An 18,019-nucleotide genomic window follows, 5' to 3' on the forward strand; every position below is an offset into this window, starting at 1 on the left:
CTACTTTGTCTTTTCAGGCAGCTAGGCCGCTGATGGGGTGACACTGGGGCCACCCCTCACATTAGCCTTAGCCTTAGCCTTAGGGTTAGGGTTAGGGTTAGGAGAGTGGGAAAGGCTGGAGGCCCAGGTGCAGTGGGGCTGTGGAGGACTTGCGCAAGGCACTGCGGGGCTGCCCCAAGATTGCTGCCAGGACTACTTTGTCTTTTCAGGCAGCTAGGCCACTGATGGGGTGACACTGGGGCCACCCCTCACATTAGCCTTAGCCTTAGCCTTAGGGTTAGGGTTAGGGTTAGGGTTAGGAGAGTGGGAAAGGCTGGAGGCCCAGGTGCAGTGGGGCTGTGGAGGACTTGCGCAAGGCACTGCGGGGCTGCCCCAAGATTGCTGCCAGGACTACTTTGTCTTTTCAGGCAGCTAGGCCGCTGATGGGGTGACACTGGGGCCACCCCTCACATTAGCCTTAGCCTTAGCCTTAGGGTTAGGGTTAGGGTTAGGGTTAGGAGAGTGGGAAAGGCTGGAGGCCCAGGTGCAGTGGGGCTGTGGAGGACTTGCGCAAGGCACTGCGGGGCTGCCCCAAGATTGCTGCCAGGACTACTTTGTCTTTTCAGGCAGCTAGGCCGCTGATGGGGTGACACTGAGGCCACCCCTCACATTAGCCTTAGCCTTAGGGTTAGGGTTAGGGTTAGGGTTAGGAGAGTGGGAAAGGCTGGAGGCCCAGGTGCAGTGGGGCTGTGGAGGACTTGCGCAAGGCACTGCGGGGCTGCCCCAAGATTGCTGCCAGGACTACTTTGTCTTTTCAGGCAGCTAGGCCGCTGATGGGGTGACACTGGGGCCACCCCTCACATTAGCCTTAGCCTTAGCCTTAGGGTTAGGGTTAGGGTTAGGAGAGTGGGAAAGGCTGGAGGCGCAGGTGCAGTGGGGCTGTGGAGGACTTGCGCAAGGCACTGCGGGGCTGCCCCAAGATTGCTGCCAGGACTACTTTGTCTTTTCAGGCAGCTAGGCCACTGATGGGGTGACACTGGGGCCACCCCTCACATTAGCCTTAGCCTTAGCCCTAGGGTTAGGGTTAGGGTTAGGGTTAGGAGAGTGGGAAAGGCTGGAGGCCCAGGTGCAGTGGGGCTGTGGAGGACTTGTGCAAGGCACTGCGGGGCTGCCCCAAGATTGCTGCCAGGACTACTTTGTCTTTTCAGGCAGCTAGGCCGCTGATGGGGTGACACTGGGGCCACCCCTCACATTAGCCTTAGCCTTAGCCTTAGGGTTAGGGTTAGGGTTAGGGTTAGGAGAGTGGGAAAGGCTGGAGGCCCAGGTGCAGTGGGGCTGTGGAGGACTTGCGCAAGGCACTGCGGGGCTGCCCCAAGATTGCTGCCAGGACTACTTTGTCTTTTCAGGCAGCTAGGCCGCTGATGGGGTGACACTGGGGCCACCCCTCACATTAGCCTTAGCCTTAGGGTTAGGGTTAGGGTTAGGGTTAGGAGAGTGGGAAAGGCTGGAGGCCCAGGTGCAGTGGGGCTGTGGAGGACTTGCGCAAGGCACTGCGGGGCTGCCCCAAGATTGCTGCCAGGACTACTTCGTCTTTTCAGGCAGCTAGGCCGCTGATGGGGTGACACTGGGGCCACCCCTCACATTAGCCTTAGCCTTAGGGTTAGGGTTAGGGTTAGGGTTAGGAGAGTGGGAAAGGCTGGAGGCCCAGGTGCAGTGGGGCTGTGGAGGACTTGCGCAAGGCACTGCGGGGCTGCCCCAAGATTGCTGCCAGGACTACTTTGTCTTTTCAGGCAGCTAGGCCGCTGATGGGGTGACACTGAGGCCACCCCTCACATTAGCCTTAGGGTTAGGGTTAGGGTTAGGGTTAGGGTTAGGAGAGTGGGAAAGGCTGGAGGCCCAGGTGCAGTGGGGCTGTGGAGGACTTGCGCAAGGCACTGCGGGGCTGCCCCAAGATTGCTGCCAGGACTACTTTGTCTTTTCAGGCAGCTAGGCCGCTGATGGGGTGACACTGGGGCCACCCCTCACATTAGCCTTAGCCTTAGGGTTAGGGTTAGGGTTAGGGTTAGGAGAGTGGGAAAGGCTGGAGGCCCAGGTGCAGTGGGGCTGTGGAGGACTTGCGCAAGGCACTGCGGGGCTGCCCCAAGATTGCTGCCAGGACTACTTTGTCTTTTCAGGCAGCTAGGCCGCTGATGGGGTGACACTGAGGCCACCCCTCACATTAGCCTTAGCCTTAGCCTTAGGGTTAGGGTTAGGGTTAGGAGAGTGGGAAAGGCTGGAGGCCCAGGTGCAGTGGGGCTGTGGAGGACTTGCGCAAGGCACTGCGGGGCTGCCCCAAGATTGCTGCCAGGACTACTTTGTCTTTTCAGGCAGCTAGGCCGCTGATGGGGTGACACTGGGGCCACCCCTCCCATTAGCCTTAGCCTTAGGGTTAGGGTTAGGGTTAGGGTTAGGAGAGTGGGAAAGGCTGGAGGCGCAGGTGCAGTGGGGCTGTGGAGGACTTGCGCAAGGCACTGCGGGGCTGCCCCAAGATTGCTGCCAGGACTACTTTGTCTTTTCAGGCAGCTAGGCCGCTGATGGGGTGACACTGGGGCCACCCCTCACATTAGCCTTAGCCTTAGGGTTAGGGTTAGGGTTAGGGTTAGGGTTAGGAGAGTGGGAAAGGCTGGAGGCCCAGGTGCAGTGGGGCTGTGGAGGACTTGCGCAAGGCACTGCGGGGCTGCCCCAAGATTGCTGCCAGGACTACTTTGTCTTTTCAGGCAGCTAGGCCGCTGATGGGGTGACACTGGGGCCACCCCTCACATTAGCCTTAGCCTTAGGGTTAGGGTTAGGGTTAGGGTTAGGGTTAGGGTTAGGAGAGTGGGAAAGGCTGGAGGCCCAGGTGCAGTGGGGCTGTGGAGGACTTGCGCAAGGCACTGCGGGGCTGCCCCAAGATTGCTGCCAGGACTACTTTGTCTTTTCAGGCAGCTAGGCCGCTGATGGGGTGACACTGGGGCCACCCCTCACATTAGCCTTAGCCTTAGGGTTAGGGTTAGGGTTAGGGTTAGGAGAGTGGGAAAGGCTGGAGGCCCAAGTACAGTGGGGCTGTGGAGGACTTGCGCAAGGCACTGCGGTGCTTCCCCAAGATTGCTGCCAGGACTACTTTGTCTTTTCAGGCAGCTAGGCCGCTGATGGGGTGACACTGGGGCACCCCTCACGTTAGCCTTAGCCTTAGGGTTAGGGTTAGGGTTAGGGTTAGGAGAGTGGGAAAGGCTGGAGGCCCAGGTGCAGTGGGGCTGTGGAGGACTTGCGCAAGGCACTGCGGGGCTGCCCCAAGATTGCTGCCAGGACTACTTTGTCTTTTCAGGCAGCTAGGCCGCTGATGGGGTGACACTGAGGCCACCCCTCACATTAGCCTTAGGGTTAGGGTTAGGGTTAGGGTTAGGGTTAGGAGAGTGGGAAAGGCTGGAGGCCCAGGTGCAGTGGGGCTGTGGAGGACTTGCGCAAGGCACTGCGGGGCTGCCCCAAGATTGCTGCCAGGACTACTTTGTCTTTTCAGGCAGCTAGGCCGCTGATGGGGTGACACTGGGGCCACCCCTCACATTAGCCTTAGGGTTAGGGTTAGGGTTAGGGTTAGGGTTAGGAGAGTGGGAAAGGCTGGAGGCCCAGGTGCAGTGGGGCTGTGGAGGACTTGCGCAAGGCACTGCGGGGCTGCCCCAAGATTGCTGCCAGGACTACTTTGTCTTTTCAGGCAGCTAGGCCGCTGATGGGGTGACACTGAGGCCACCCCTCACATTAGCCTTAGCCTTAGCCTTAGGGTTAGGGTTAGGGTTAGGAGAGTGGGAAAGGCTGGAGGCCCAGGTGCAGTGGGGCTGTGGAGGACTTGCGCAAGGCACTGCGGGGCTGCCCCAAGATTGCTGCCAGGACTACTTTGTCTTTTCAGGCAGCTAGGCCGCTGATGGGGTGACACTGGGGCCACCCCTCACATTAGCCTTAGGGTTAGGGTTAGGGTTAGGGTTAGGAGAGTGGGAAAGGCTGGAGGCCCAGGTGCAGTGGGGCTGTGGAGGACTTGCGCAAGGCACTGCGGGGCTGCCCCAAGATTGCTGCCAGGACTACTTTGTCTTTTCAGGCAGCTAGGCCGCTGATGGGGTGACACTGGGGCCACCCCTCACATTAGCCTTAGCCTTAGGGTTAGGGTTAGGGTTAGGGTTAGGGTTAGGAGAGTGGGAAAGGCTGGAGGCCCAGGTGCAGTGGGGCTGTGGAGGACTTGTGCAAGGCACTGCGGGGCTGCCCCAAGATTGCTGCCAGGACTACTTTGTCTTTTCAGGCAGCTAGGCCGCTGATGGGGTGACACTGAGGCCACCCCTCACATTAGCCTTAGCCTTAGCCTTAGGGTTAGGGTTAGGGTTAGGGTTAGGGTTAGGAGAGTGGGAAAGGCTGGAGGCCCAGGTGCAGTGGGGCTGTGGAGGACTTGTGCAAGGCACTGCGGGGCTGCCCCAAGATTGCTGCCAGGACTACTTTGTCTTTTCAGGCAGCTAGGCCGCTGATGGGGTGACACTGAGGCCACCCCTCACATTAGCCTTAGCCTTAGCCTTAGGGTTAGGGTTAGGGTTAGGGTTAGGAGAGTGGGAAAGGCTGGAGGCCCAGGTGCAGTGGGGCTGTGGAGGACTTGCGCAAGGCACTGCGGGGCTGCCCCAAGATTGCTGCCAGGACTACTTTGTCTTTTCAGGCAGCTAGGCCGCTGATGGGGTGACACTGGGGCCACCCCTCACATTAGCCTTAGCCTTAGGGTTAGGGTTAGGGTTAGGGTTAGGAGAGTGGGAAAGGCTGGAGGCCCAAGTACAGTGGGGCTGTGGAGGACTTGCGCAAGGCACTGCGGGGCTGCCCCAAGATTGCTGCCAGGACTACTTTGTCTTTTCAGGCAGCTAGGCCGCTGATGGGGTGACACTGGGGCCACCCCTCACATTAGCCTTAGCCTTAGGGTTAGGGTTAGGGTTAGGAGAGTGGGAAAGGCTGGAGGCCCAGGTGCAGTGGGGCTGTGGAGGACTTGCGCAAGGCACTGCGGGGCTGCCCCAAGATTGCTGCCAGGACTACTTTGTCTTTTCAGACAGCTAGGCCGCTGATGGGGTGACACTGGGGCCACCCCTCACATTAGCCTTAGCCTTAGCCTTAGGGTTAGGGTTAGGGTTAGGGTTAGGAGAGTGGGAAAGGCTGGAGGCCCAGGTGCAGTGGGGCTGTGGAGGACTTGCGCAAGGCACTGCGGGGCTGCCCCAAGATTGCTGCCAGGACTACTTTGTCTTTTCAGGCAGCTAGGCCGCTGATGGGGTGACACTGGGGCCACCCCTCACATTAGCCTTAGGGTTAGGGTTAGGGTTAGGGTTAGGGTTAGGAGAGTGGGAAAGGCTGGAGGCGCAGGTGCAGTGGGGCTGTGGAGGACTTGCGCAAGGCACTGCGGGGCTGCCCCAAGATTGCTGCCAGGACTACTTTGTCTTTTCAGGCAGCTAGGCCGCTGATGGGGTGACACTGAGGCCACCCCTCACATTAGCCTTAGCCTTAGCCTTAGGGTTAGGGTTAGGGTTAGGAGAGTGGGAAAGGCTGGAGGCCCAGGTGCAGTGGGGCTGTGGAGGACTTGCGCAAGGCACTGCGGGGCTGCCCCAAGATTGCTGCCAGGACTACTTTGTCTTTTCAGGCAGCTAGGCCGCTGATGGGGTGACACTGGGGCCACCCCTCCCATTAGCCTTAGCCTTAGGGTTAGGGTTAGGGTTAGGGTTAGGAGAGTGGGAAAGGCTGGAGGCGCAGGTGCAGTGGGGCTGTGGAGGACTTGTGCAAGGCACTGCGGGGCTGCCCCAAGATTGCTGCCAGGACTACTTTGTCTTTTCAGGCAGCTAGGCCACTGATGGGGTGACACTGAGGCCACCCCTCACATTAGCCTTAGGGTTAGGGTTAGGGTTAGGGTTAGGGTTAGGAGAGTGGGAAAGGCTGGAGGCCCAGGTGCAGTGGGGCTGTGGAGGACTTGCGCAAGGCACTGCGGGGCTGCCCCAAGATTGCTGCCAGGACTACTTTGTCTTTTCAGGCAGCTAGGCCGCTGATGGGGTGACACTGGGGCCACCCCTCACATTAGCCTTAGCCTTAGCCTTAGGGTTAGGGTTAGGGTTAGGGTTAGGAGAGTGGGAAAGGCTGGAGGCCCAGGTGCAGTGGGGCTGTGGAGGACTTGCGCAAGGCACTGCGGGGCTGCCCCAAGATTGCTGCCAGGACTACTTTGTCTTTTCAGGCAGCTAGGCCACTGATGGGGTGACACTGGGGCCACCCCTCACATTAACCTTAGCCTTAGGGTTAGGGTTAGGGTTAGGGTTAGGGTTAGGAGAGTGGGAAAGGCTGGAGGCCCAGGTGCAGTGGGGCTGTGGAGGACTTGCGCAAGGCACTGCGGGGCTGCCCCAAGATTGCTGCCAGGACTACTTTGTCTTTTCAGGCAGCTAGGCCGCTGATGGGGTGACACTGGGGCCACCCCTCACATTAGCCTTAGCCTTAGGGTTAGGGTTAGGGTTAGGGTTAGGAGAGTGGGAAAGGCTGGAGGCCCAGGTGCAGTGGGGCTGTGGAGGACTTGCGCAAGGCACTGCGGGGCTGCCCCAAGATTGCTGCCAGGACTACTTTGTCTTTTCAGGCAGCTAGGCCGCTGATGGGGTGACACTGGGGCCACCCCTCACATTAGCCTTAGCCTTAGCCTTAGGGTTAGGGTTAGGGTTAGGGTTAGGGTTAGGAGAGTGGGAAAGGCTGGAGGCCCAGGTGCAGTGGGGCTGTGGAGGACTTGCGCAAGGCACTGCGGGGCTGCCCCAAGATTGCTGCCAGGACTACTTTGTCTTTTCAGGCAGCTAGGCCGCTGATGGGGTGACACTGAGGCCACCCCTCACATTAGCCTTAGCCTTAGGGTTAGGGTTAGGGTTAGGAGAGTGGGAAAGGCTGGAGGCCCAGGTGCAGTGGGGCTGTGGAGGACTTGCGCAAGGCACTGCGGGGCTGCCCCAAGATTGCTGCCAGGACTACTTTGTCTTTTCAGGCAGCTAGGCCGCTGATGGGGTGACACTGAGGCCACCCCTCACATTAGCCTTAGCCTTAGCCTTAGGGTTAGGGTTAGGGTTAGGGTTAGGGTTAGGAGAGTGGGAAAGGCTGGAGGCCCAGGTGCAGTGGGGCTGTGGAGGACTTGTGCAAGGCACTGCGGGGCTGCCCCAAGATTGCTGCCAGGACTACTTTGTCTTTTCAGGCAGCTAGGCCGCTGATGGGGTGACACTGAGGCCACCCCTCACATTAGCCTTAGCCTTAGCCTTAGGGTTAGGGTTAGGGTTAGGGTTAGGAGAGTGGGAAAGGCTGGAGGCGCAGGTGCAGTGGGGCTGTGGAGGACTTGCGCAAGGCACTGCGGGGCTGCCCCAAGATTGCTGCCAGGACTACTTTGTCTTTTCAGGCAGCTAGGCCGCTGATGGGGTGACACTGAGGCCACCCCTCACATTAGCCTTAGCCTTAGCCTTAGGGTTAGGGTTAGGGTTAGGAGAGTGGGAAAGGCTGGAGGCCCAGGTGCAGTGGGGCTGTGGAGGACTTGCGCAAGGCACTGCGGGGCTGCCCCAAGATTGCTGCCAGGACTACTTTGTCTTTTCAGGCAGCTAGGCCGCTGATGGGGTGACACTGGGGCCACCCCTCACATTAGCCTTAGCCTTAGCCTTAGGGTTAGGGTTAGGGTTAGGAGAGTGGGAAAGGCTGGAGGCCCAGGTGCAGTGGGGCTGTGGAGGACTTGCGCAAGGCACTGCGGGGCTGCCCCAAGATTGCTGCCAGGACTACTTTGTCTTTTCAGGCAGCTAGGCCACTGATGGGGTGACACTGGGGCCACCCCTCACATTAGCCTTAGCCTTAGCCTTAGGGTTAGGGTTAGGGTTAGGAGAGTGGGAAAGGCTGGAGGCCCAGGTGCAGTGGGGCTGTGGAGGACTTGCGCAAGGCACTGCGGGGCTGCCCCAAGATTGCTGCCAGGACTACTTTGTCTTTTCAGGCAGCTAGGCCGCTGATGGGGTGACACTGAGGCCACCCCTCACATTAGCCTTAGCCTTAGCCTTAGGGTTAGGGTTAGGGTTAGGGTTAGGGTTAGGAGAGTGGGAAAGGCTGGAGGCCCAGGTGCAGTGGGGCTGTGGAGGACTTGTGCAAGGCACTGCGGGGCTGCCCCAAGATTGCTGCCAGGACTACTTTGTCTTTTCAGGCAGCTAGGCCGCTGATGGGGTGACACTGAGGCCACCCCTCACATTAGCCTTAGCCTTAGCCTTAGGGTTAGGGTTAGGGTTAGGGTTAGGAGAGTGGGAAAGGCTGGAGGCCCAGGTGCAGTGGGGCTGTGGAGGACTTGCGCAAGGCACTGCGGGGCTGCCCCAAGATTGCTGCCAGGACTACTTTGTCTTTTCAGACAGCTAGGCCGCTGATGGGGTGACACTGGGGCCACCCCTCACATTAGCCTTAGCCTTAGCCTTAGGGTTAGGGTTAGGGTTAGGGTTAGGAGAGTGGGAAAGGCTGGAGGCCCAGGTGCAGTGGGGCTGTGGAGGACTTGCGCAAGGCACTGCGGGGCTGCCCCAAGATTGCTGCCAGGACTACTTTGTCTTTTCAGGCAGCTAGGCCGCTGATGGGGTGACACTGGGGCCACCCCTCACATTAGCCTTAGGGTTAGGGTTAGGGTTAGGGTTAGGGTTAGGAGAGTGGGAAAGGCTGGAGGCCCAAGTACAGTGGGGCTGTGGAGGACTTGCGCAAGGCACTGCGGGGCTGCCCCAAGATTGCTGCCAGGACTACTTTGTCTTTTCAGGCAGCTAGGCCGCTGATGGGGTGACACTGGGGCACCCCTCACGTTAGCCTTAGCCTTAGGGTTAGGGTTAGGGTTAGGGTTAGGAGAGTGGGAAAGGCTGGAGGCCCAGGTGCAGTGGGGCTGTGGAGGACTTGCGCAAGGCACTGCGGGGCTGCCCCAAGATTGCTGCCAGGACTACTTTGTCTTTTCAGGCAGCTAGGCCGCTGATGGGGTGACACTGAGGCCACCCCTCACATTAGCCTTAGGGTTAGGGTTAGGGTTAGGGTTAGGGTTAGGGTTAGGAGAGTGGGAAAGGCTGGAGGCCCAGGTGCAGTGGGGCTGTGGAGGACTTGCGCAAGGCACTGCGGGGCTGCCCCAAGATTGCTGCCAGGACTACTTTGTCTTTTCAGGCAGCTAGGCCGCTGATGGGGTGACACTGGGGCCACCCCTCACATTAGCCTTAGCCTTAGGGTTAGGGTTAGGGTTAGGGTTAGGAGAGTGGGAAAGGCTGGAGGCGCAGGTGCAGTGGGGCTGTGGAGGACTTGCGCAAGGCACTGCGGGGCTGCCCCAAGATTGCTGCCAGGACTACTTTGTCTTTTCAGGCAGCTAGGCCGCTGATGGGGTGACACTGAGGCCACCCCTCACATTAGCCTTAGCCTTAGCCTTAGGGTTAGGGTTAGGGTTAGGAGAGTGGGAAAGGCTGGAGGCCCAGGTGCAGTGGGGCTGTGGAGGACTTGCGCAAGGCACTGCGGGGCTGCCCCAAGATTGCTGCCAGGACTACTTTGTCTTTTCAGGCAGCTAGGCCGCTGATGGGGTGACACTGGGGCCACCCCTCACATTAGCCTTAGCCTTAGGGTTAGGGTTAGGGTTAGGAGAGTGGGAAAGGCTGGAGGCGCAGGTGCAGTGGGGCTGTGGAGGACTTGCGCAAGGCACTGCGGGGCTGCCCCAAGATTGCTGCCAGGACTACTTTGTCTTTTCAGGCAGCTAGGCCGCTGATGGGGTGACACTGGGGCCACCCCTCACATTAGCCTTAGCCTTAGGGTTAGGGTTAGGGTTAGGGTTAGGGTTAGGAGAGTGGGAAAGGCTGGAGGCGCAGGTGCAGTGGGGCTGTGGAGGACTTGCGCAAGGCACTGCGGGGCTGCCCCAAGATTGCTGCCAGGACTACTTTGTCTTTTCAGGCAGCTAGGCCGCTGATGGGGTGACACTGGGGCCACCCCTCACATTAGCCTTAGGGTTAGGGTTAGGGTTAGGGTTAGGGTTAGGAGAGTGGGAAAGGCTGGAGGCCCAAGTACAGTGGGGCTGTGGAGGACTTGCTCAAGGCACTGCGGGGCTGCCCCAAGATTGCTGCCAGGACTACTTTGTCTTTTCAGGCAGCTAGGCCGCTGATGGGGTGACACTGGGGCACCCCTCACGTTAGCCTTAGCCTTAGGGTTAGGGTTAGGGTTAGGGTTAGGAGAGTGGGAAAGGCTGGAGGCCCAGGTGCAGTGGGGCTGTGGAGGACTTGCGCAAGGCACTGCGGGGCTGCCCCAAGATTGCTGCCAGGACTACTTTGTCTTTTCAGGCAGCTAGGCCGCTGATGGGGTGACACTGGGGCCACCCCTCACATTAGCTTTAGGGTTAGGGTTAGGCTTAGGGTTAGGGTTAGGAGAGTGGGAAAGGCTGGAGGCGCAGGTGCAGTGGGGCTGTGGAGGACTTGCGCAAGGCACTGCGGGGCTGCCCCAAGATTGCTGCCAGGACTACTTTGTCTTTTCAGGCAGCTAGGCCGCTGATGGGGTGACACTGGGGCCACCCCTCACATTAGCCTTAGGGTTAGGGTTAGGGTTAGGGTTAGGAGAGTGGGAAAGGCTGGAGGCGCAGGTGCAGTGGGGCTGTGGAGGACTTGCGCAAGGCACTGCGGGGCTGCCCCAAGATTGCTGCCAGGACTACTTTGTCTTTTCAGGCAGCTAGGCCGCTGATGGGGTGACACTGGGGCCACCCCTCACATTAGCCTTAGCCTTAGGGTTAGGGTTAGGGTTAGGGTTAGGGTTAGGAGAGTGGGAAAGGCTGGAGGCGCAGGTGCAGTGGGGCTGTGGAGGACTTGCGCAAGGCACTGCGGGGCTGCCCCAAGATTGCTGCCAGGACTACTTTGTCTTTTCAGGCAGCTAGGCCGCTGATGGGGTGACACTGGGGCCACCCCTCACATTAGCCTTAGCCTTAGGGTTAGGGTTAGGGTTAGGGTTAGGAGAGTGGGAAAGGCTGGAGGCGCAGGTGCAGTGGGGCTGTGGAGGACTTGCGCAAGGCACTGCGGGGCTGCCCCAAGATTGCTGCCAGGACTACTTTGTCTTTTCAGGCAGCTAGGCCGCTGATGGGGTGACACTGAGGCCACCCCTCACATTAGCCTTAGCCTTAGCCTTAGGGTTAGGGTTAGGGTTAGGGTTAGGAGAGTGGGAAAGGCTGGAGGCCCAGGTGCAGTGGGGCTGTGGAGGACTTGCGCAAGGCACTGCGGGGCTGCCCCAAGATTGCTGCCAGGACTACTTTGTCTTTTCAGGCAGCTAGGCCGCTGATGGGGTGACACTGGGGCCACCCCTCACATTAGCCTTAGCCTTAGCCTTAGGGTTAGGGTTAGGGTTAGGGTTAGGAGAGTGGGAAAGGCTGGAGGCCCAGGTGCAGTGGGGCTGTGGAGGACTTGCGCAAGGCACTGCGGGGCTGCCCCAAGATTGCTGCCAGGACTACTTTGTCTTTTCAGGCAGCTAGGCCGCTGATGGGGTGACACTGGGGCCACCCCTCACATTAGCCTTAGCCTTAGCCCTAGGGTTAGGGTTAGGGTTAGGGTTAGGAGAGTGGGAAAGGCTGGAGGCCCAGGTGCAGTGGGGCTGTGGAGGACTTGCGCAAGGCACTGCGGGGCTGCCCCAAGATTGCTGCCAGGACTACTTTGTCTTTTCAGGCAGCTAGGCCGCTGATGGGGTGACACTGAGGCCACCCCTCACATTAGCCTTAGCCTTAGGGTTAGGGTTAGGGTTAGGGTTAGGAGAGTGGGAAAGGCTGGAGGCCCAGGTGCAGTGGGGCTGTGGAGGACTTGCGCAAGGCACTGCGGGGCTGCCCCAAGATTGCTGCCAGGACTACTTTGTCTTTTCAGGCAGCTAGGCCGCTGATGGGGTGACACTGGGGCCACCCCTCACATTAGCCTTAGGGTTAGGGTTAGGGTTAGGGTTAGGGTTAGGAGAGTGGGAAAGGCTGGAGGCGCAGGTGCAGTGGGGCTGTGGAGGACTTGTGCAAGGCACTGCGGGGCTGCCCCAAGATTGCTGCCAGGACTACTTTGTCTTTTCAGGCAGCTAGGCCGCTGATGGGGTGACACTGGGGCCACCCCTCACGTTAGCCTTAGGGTTAGGGTTAGGCTTAGGGTTAGGGTTAGGAGAGTGGGAAAGGCTGGAGGCCCAGGTGCAGTGGGGCTGTGGAGGACTTGCGCAAGGCACTGCGGGGCTGCCCCAAGATTGCTGCCAGGACTACTTTGTCTTTTCAGGCAGCTAGGCCGCTGATGGGGTGACACTGGGGCCACCCCTCACATTAGCCTTAGCCTTAGCCTTAGGGTTAGGGTTAGGGTTAGGAGAGTGGGAAAGGCTGGAGGCCCAGGTGCAGTGGGGCTGTGGAGGACTTGCGCAAGGCACTGCGGGGCTGCCCCAAGATTGCTGCCAGGACTACTTTGTCTTTTCAGGCAGCTAGGCCACTGATGGGGTGACACTGGGGCCACCCCTCACATTAGCCTTAGCCTTAGCCTTAGGGTTAGGGTTAGGGTTAGGGTTAGGAGAGTGGGAAAGGCTGGAGGCGCAGGTGCAGTGGGGCTGTGGAGGACTTGCGCAAGGCACTGCGGGGCTGCCCCAAGATTGCTGCCAGGACTACTTTGTCTTTTCAGGCAGCTAGGCCGCTGATGGGGTGACACTGGGGCCACCCCTCACATTAGCCTTAGGGTTAGGGTTAGGGTTAGGGTTAGGGTTAGGAGAGTGGGAAAGGCTGGAGGCGCAGGTGCAGTGGGGCTGTGGAGGACTTGCGCAAGGCACTGCGGGGCTGCCCCAAGATTGCTGCCAGGACTACTTTGTCTTTTCAGGCAGCTAGGCCGCTGATGGGGTGACACTGGGGCCACCCCTCACATTAGCCTTAGCCTTAGCCTTAGGGTTAGGGTTAGGGTTAGGGTTAGGAGAGTGGGAAAGGCTGGAGGCCCAGGTGCAGTGGGGCTGTGGAGGACTTGCGCAAGGCACTGCGGGGCTGCCCCAAGATTGCTGCCAGGACTACTTTGTCTTTTCAGGCAGCTAGGCCGCTGATGGGGTGACACTGAGGCCACCCCTCACATTAGCCTTAGCCTTAGCCTTAGGGTTAGGGTTAGGGTTAGGGTTAGGAGAGTGGGAAAGGCTGGAGGCCCAGGTGCAGTGGGGCTGTGGAGGACTTGCGCAAGGCACTGCGGGGCTGCCCCAAGATTGCTGCCAGGACTACTTTGTCTTTTCAGGCAGCTAGGCCGCTGATGGGGTGACACTGAGGCCACCCCTCACATTAGCCTTAGCCTTAGCCTTAGGGTTAGGGTTAGGGTTAGGGTTAGGAGAGTGGGAAAGGCTGGAGGCCCAGGTGCAGTGGGGCTGTGGAGGACTTGCGCAAGGCACTGCGGGGCTGCCCCAAGATTGCTGCCAGGACTACTTTGTCTTTTCAGGCAGCTAGGCCGCTGATGGGGTGACACTGGGGCCACCCCTCACATTAGCCTTAGCCTTAGCCTTAGCCTTAGGGTTAGGGTTAGGAGAGTGGGAAAGGCTGGAGGCCCAGGTGCAGTGGGGCTGTGGAGGACTTGCGCAAGGCACTGCGGGGCTGCCCCAAGATTGCTGCCAGGACTACTTTGTCTTTTCAGGCAGCTAGGCCACTGATGGGGTGACACTGGGGCCACCCCTCACATTAGCCTTAGCCTTAGCCTTAGGGTTAGGGTTAGGGTTAGGAGAGTGGGAAAGGCTGGAGGCGCAGGTGCAGTGGGGCTGTGGAGGACTTGCGCAAGGCACTGCGGGGCTGCCCCAAGATTGCTGCCAGGACTACTTTGTCTTTTCAGGCAGCTAGGCCGCTGATGGGGTGACACTGAGGCCACCCCTCACATTAGCCTTAGCCTTAGCCTTAGGGTTAGGGTTAGGGTTAGGAGAGTGGGAAAGGCTGGAGGCCCAGGTGCAGTGGGGCTGTGGAGGACTTGCGCAAGGCACTGCGGGGCTGCCCCAAGATTGCTGCCAGGACTACTTTGTCTTTTCAGGCAGCTAGGCCGCTGATGGGGTGACACTGGGGCCACCCCTCACATTAGCCTTAGCCTTAGCCTTAGGGTTAGGGTTAGGGTTAGGGTTAGGAGAGTGGGAAAGGCTGGAGGCCCAGGTGCAGTGGGGCTGTGGAGAACTTGCGCAAGGCACTGCGGGGCTGCCTCAAGATTGCTGCCAGGACTACTTTGTCTTTTCAGGCAGCTAGGCCGCTGATGGGGTGACACTGAGGCCACCCCTCACATTAGCCTTAGCCTTAGGGTTAGGGTTAGGAGAGTGGGAAAGGCTGGAGGCCCAGGTGCAGTGGGGCTGTGGAGGACTTGCGCAAGGCACTGCGGGGCTGCCCCAAGATTGCTGCCAGGACTACTTTGTCTTTTCAGGCAGCTAGGCCGCTGATGGGGTGACACTGAGGCCACCCCTCACATTAGCTTTAGGGTTAGGGTTAGGCTTAGGGTTAGGGTTAGGAGAGTGGGAAAGGCTGGAGGCGCAGGTGCAGTGGGGCTGTGGAGGACTTGCGCAAGGCACTGCGGGGCTGCCCCAAGATTGCTGCCAGGACTACTTTGTCTTTTCAGGCAGCTAGGCCGCTGATGGGGTGACACTGGGGCCACCCCTCACATTAGCCTTAGCCTTAGGGTTAGGAGAGTGGGAAAGGCTGGAGGCCCAGGTGCAGTGGGGCTGTGGAGGACTTGCGCAAGGCACTGCGGGGCTGCCCCAAGATTGCTGCCAGGACTACTTTGTCTTTTCAGGCAGCTAGGCCGCTGATGGGGTGACACTGGGGCCACCCCTCACATTAGCCTTAGCCTTAGGGTTAGGAGAGTGGGAAAGGCTGGAGGCGCAGGTGCAGTGGTGCTGTGGAGGACTTGCGCAAGGCACTGCGGGGCTGCCCCAAGATTCCTCCTAGCACCACTCCTGCCTTTGTGCACGAATGCGGTTGTTGGGCTCGAAGTCATGCCACACTGATAATTCAGTGTAGGGTTACGGATAGGTTTACAATTAGGATAAAGGGAAAGTCTGGAGTGCTGTGTACAGTGGGGTTACAGGGGACTTGCCCAAGGCAATGCAGGGCTGCATGAAGATTGCTCCCAGGACTACCTCTGGCTTTTAAGCCATCTATGTGGGTGGTTGTGTCGGATTCAGGCTATACCGGAATCGTTAGCGCTAGGGTTAGCATTAGGAGAAAGTCCTGAACTCCATGTGGAGTGGGGATGGAAGAGCATGCTTAAGTAATTCATGGCGGCACCATATTGCACCCACGTCTGCTCTTTCAATTCTTTTCTTTTTTAGGGGTAGGGATAGTGTTATGGTTAAGCTGGGCTTAGGAGAGAAGGAAAGCCTACAGCCCTATATGGAGAGGGGCTGTGGAGGACTTGCCAATGGCAATGTGAGGCTACACCAAGACTGCTCTTATGTTTACTTTAAGTCAGCTGGCAGCTGCTAACGCAGGCAACACCTGAGATTAGTGGTAGGGTTAGTGTTAAGGCTAGGGTTAGTGGTAGGTTTAGGAGAGAGGTAGTGCCTAGCTTGCCCCATATCAGTTGTGAAGCACTGACCTGTTCCATCCTTGATTACATTCAGAAAACAATATTTCTCTAAAGCTTCACTCAATATTTCACTTACTGCCTCTGTGTAAGTATTTGTATCCCTGATGCACAAGGGTATAGGTGAGGATTTCTTTCTAGCATCTTAATTGATAAGAAAATTTAAATATTTATTAGATATAGTCTCTAATTGTATCTATTTGGATAGCACATCTAGGCATATTATTTATATATGTTATTATGGAACTGAAATGTCTTAATCTTATTAAACTGGATGTTGTAACTGCCATTCCTCCAAAAAACTCTGTTTTTTGTCTCCTCTTATTATTATGAGGTTAGTTAGTAAAGTGGATGCCTTGAAAATAATATCAGATAGACCTGATGAAGCTGAGAAAAGGTATATAGGTTTCACTTGTTTATCACCTTCCTGTATGATGTTTGTCATTGTGGTTGTCTTTCATAGACAGCTAAGGTGCAGGCTCTAATTTGCCTGCAGTCTTTGTAGTCAGGGATATACTCTCACAATGACTTTGAAATGCACCATATATGGTAGCATTATTTTCACTAATGCCAGTAAAAATGACACCTGAAAAGGTAGCTCTGCTTCAGCTAGCCTTCTAGTTAATTCATTAATTAAGGAAGAATAACCATCCGCACTATAAAAACTGAGAACTGAGACAGAAAAATGATGTTCTATGTCCAAAGCCTCCTCAGTAAGGCAAAATTAAAAAGAGAAGCAGAACAAACGAGCCTAGATACATTGTAACGTATCTCCTAATGCCTGTCCAAGTCTATCCAGATAGAGTGAAAAGAGCCATAGAAGGAAAAGGCTGGCAGGAAAAGGCCTTCCCAAAAACTTTCTGGAATTCTGCTCTACCTAAATCACAAATACATACTGTGGTAATAAAGCTGATCTGCTGTCTGTGTGTTGGCTCATGCAGACATCTGCTCACTCTTTTCGTTTACAAGCATTCTTTTTAGATCTGAAAAAGTACAGCTCACCTTTGAGTGAAATCATGGACAAAATTTTTTTTGTTTTGTTACTACTACTTGCTAGGATTAAAGACATTTTTCAAGTAATGTTTATCTTTCAGTAATATCGAGTAAGACACTGCATTTCTTCTCATAACATGCAACCAACTCAGCTCAGTTGTATTAAGTGTTATTCTTTCCATAATTCATGTATCAGCCATTCATATTTTCATAATATCATATAAATTATGAATTCATAATTTCATTAATGTTATTTTTAGCTGTTATTTCCCTTTTACTGTCCATGACATCCAGGTCAAAATTTCACTTTGGTATGGTGTCATTGAAGATAATTCTTCCTTATTTGTCTCCTTCCACTTAATAATAATTACAGGTTTAGTTTGATATTTTTACATTAGTAAATCTCCAAGGAATTCCTGTCTGAATTTTAGTTAAGTTTGATCAGTTTAAGCATCAATTAGAAAACTTTTGACTGGAGAAAGTTGTCATTTAATTAACAAGAATAGCCACATTTCTGAATTTACGGGAACAACCACAGAATCCATGTGAACACTACAACTTAAATCATGTTATTCACGCAGTTATTGGCATGAGAAGGGAGGCGTTAACTGCTCAGGGCAGTCATACGGGTAACAAGATCAACAATGTATTTCAATCTAAGTGACATGAATGGGCTTCACTAAAATCAGTGAAATGCCAGAGCTATAAAAGGCAGAGCATAGATATCACGTTTATTTTGTGCTTCAGGCTCACTAGCTCTAATTAGCTTTCAAGCCAGTTAGCCTGAGCAGACATGCCAAAATCCTCCCTGCAAGACTGGCTCAGGTAAGGGAGTGAGGGGCTGTGAACCCTGGGGCGTCTCTGTGCTGCTGGCCCTTCTCGTCCAGCCTGTGCAGCAGCAGGGACAGTAACCCAACCTCCCGCTTTTGCGCGCAGGTACGAAAGGACACTGCAGACAGTAAAGGCAATGGGCGCTTCAGGCAACATGAGGGGAGCCCCTGCTGAGGCAGCCTCGGTGACCTCCCATCACTGTACCTTGCATTTCCTCTGATCTCCTCTCATCGCAAGACATAGCTAAAGGGAAGGTGCAGAATTTGCCCTGCATTTATTCTTGAGCAGACAACCATTCACAGGGCTTATGTTTCCCTTAAACCCTTAAAACAAGGATTAAGTGTGACTTGCCTGGTGTTGGCCCAGCCTGTTCTTTTGCAGAGAGGTGTGAAATTCATCTAGTCTGATCACAGCAAAAATATTTTAGTCTCCTTTTCCAATAAGTGTTAAAATTAACTTCTGCAGAACGAACTTTTTGCAGGAACAGTTGCAGCAGCAGTAGGTGGTGCAGCAAGAGGAGGACCCTTGAATTTTGCAAGCAGTTTTAAGCTCTCCCTAGCCTTAGAACTGTTTTAGGGTGATTGTATTTTTGCCATTTTTAAAGTTACTGCTGTGTTTTGCCTTTATTAGATTTTGTATTGGGCATTTTATCG

Source organism: Struthio camelus, chromosome 7 (assembly GCF_040807025.1).
Source record: "Struthio camelus isolate bStrCam1 chromosome 7, bStrCam1.hap1, whole genome shotgun sequence".
Classification (NCBI taxonomy): Eukaryota; Metazoa; Chordata; class Aves; order Struthioniformes; family Struthionidae; genus Struthio; species Struthio camelus.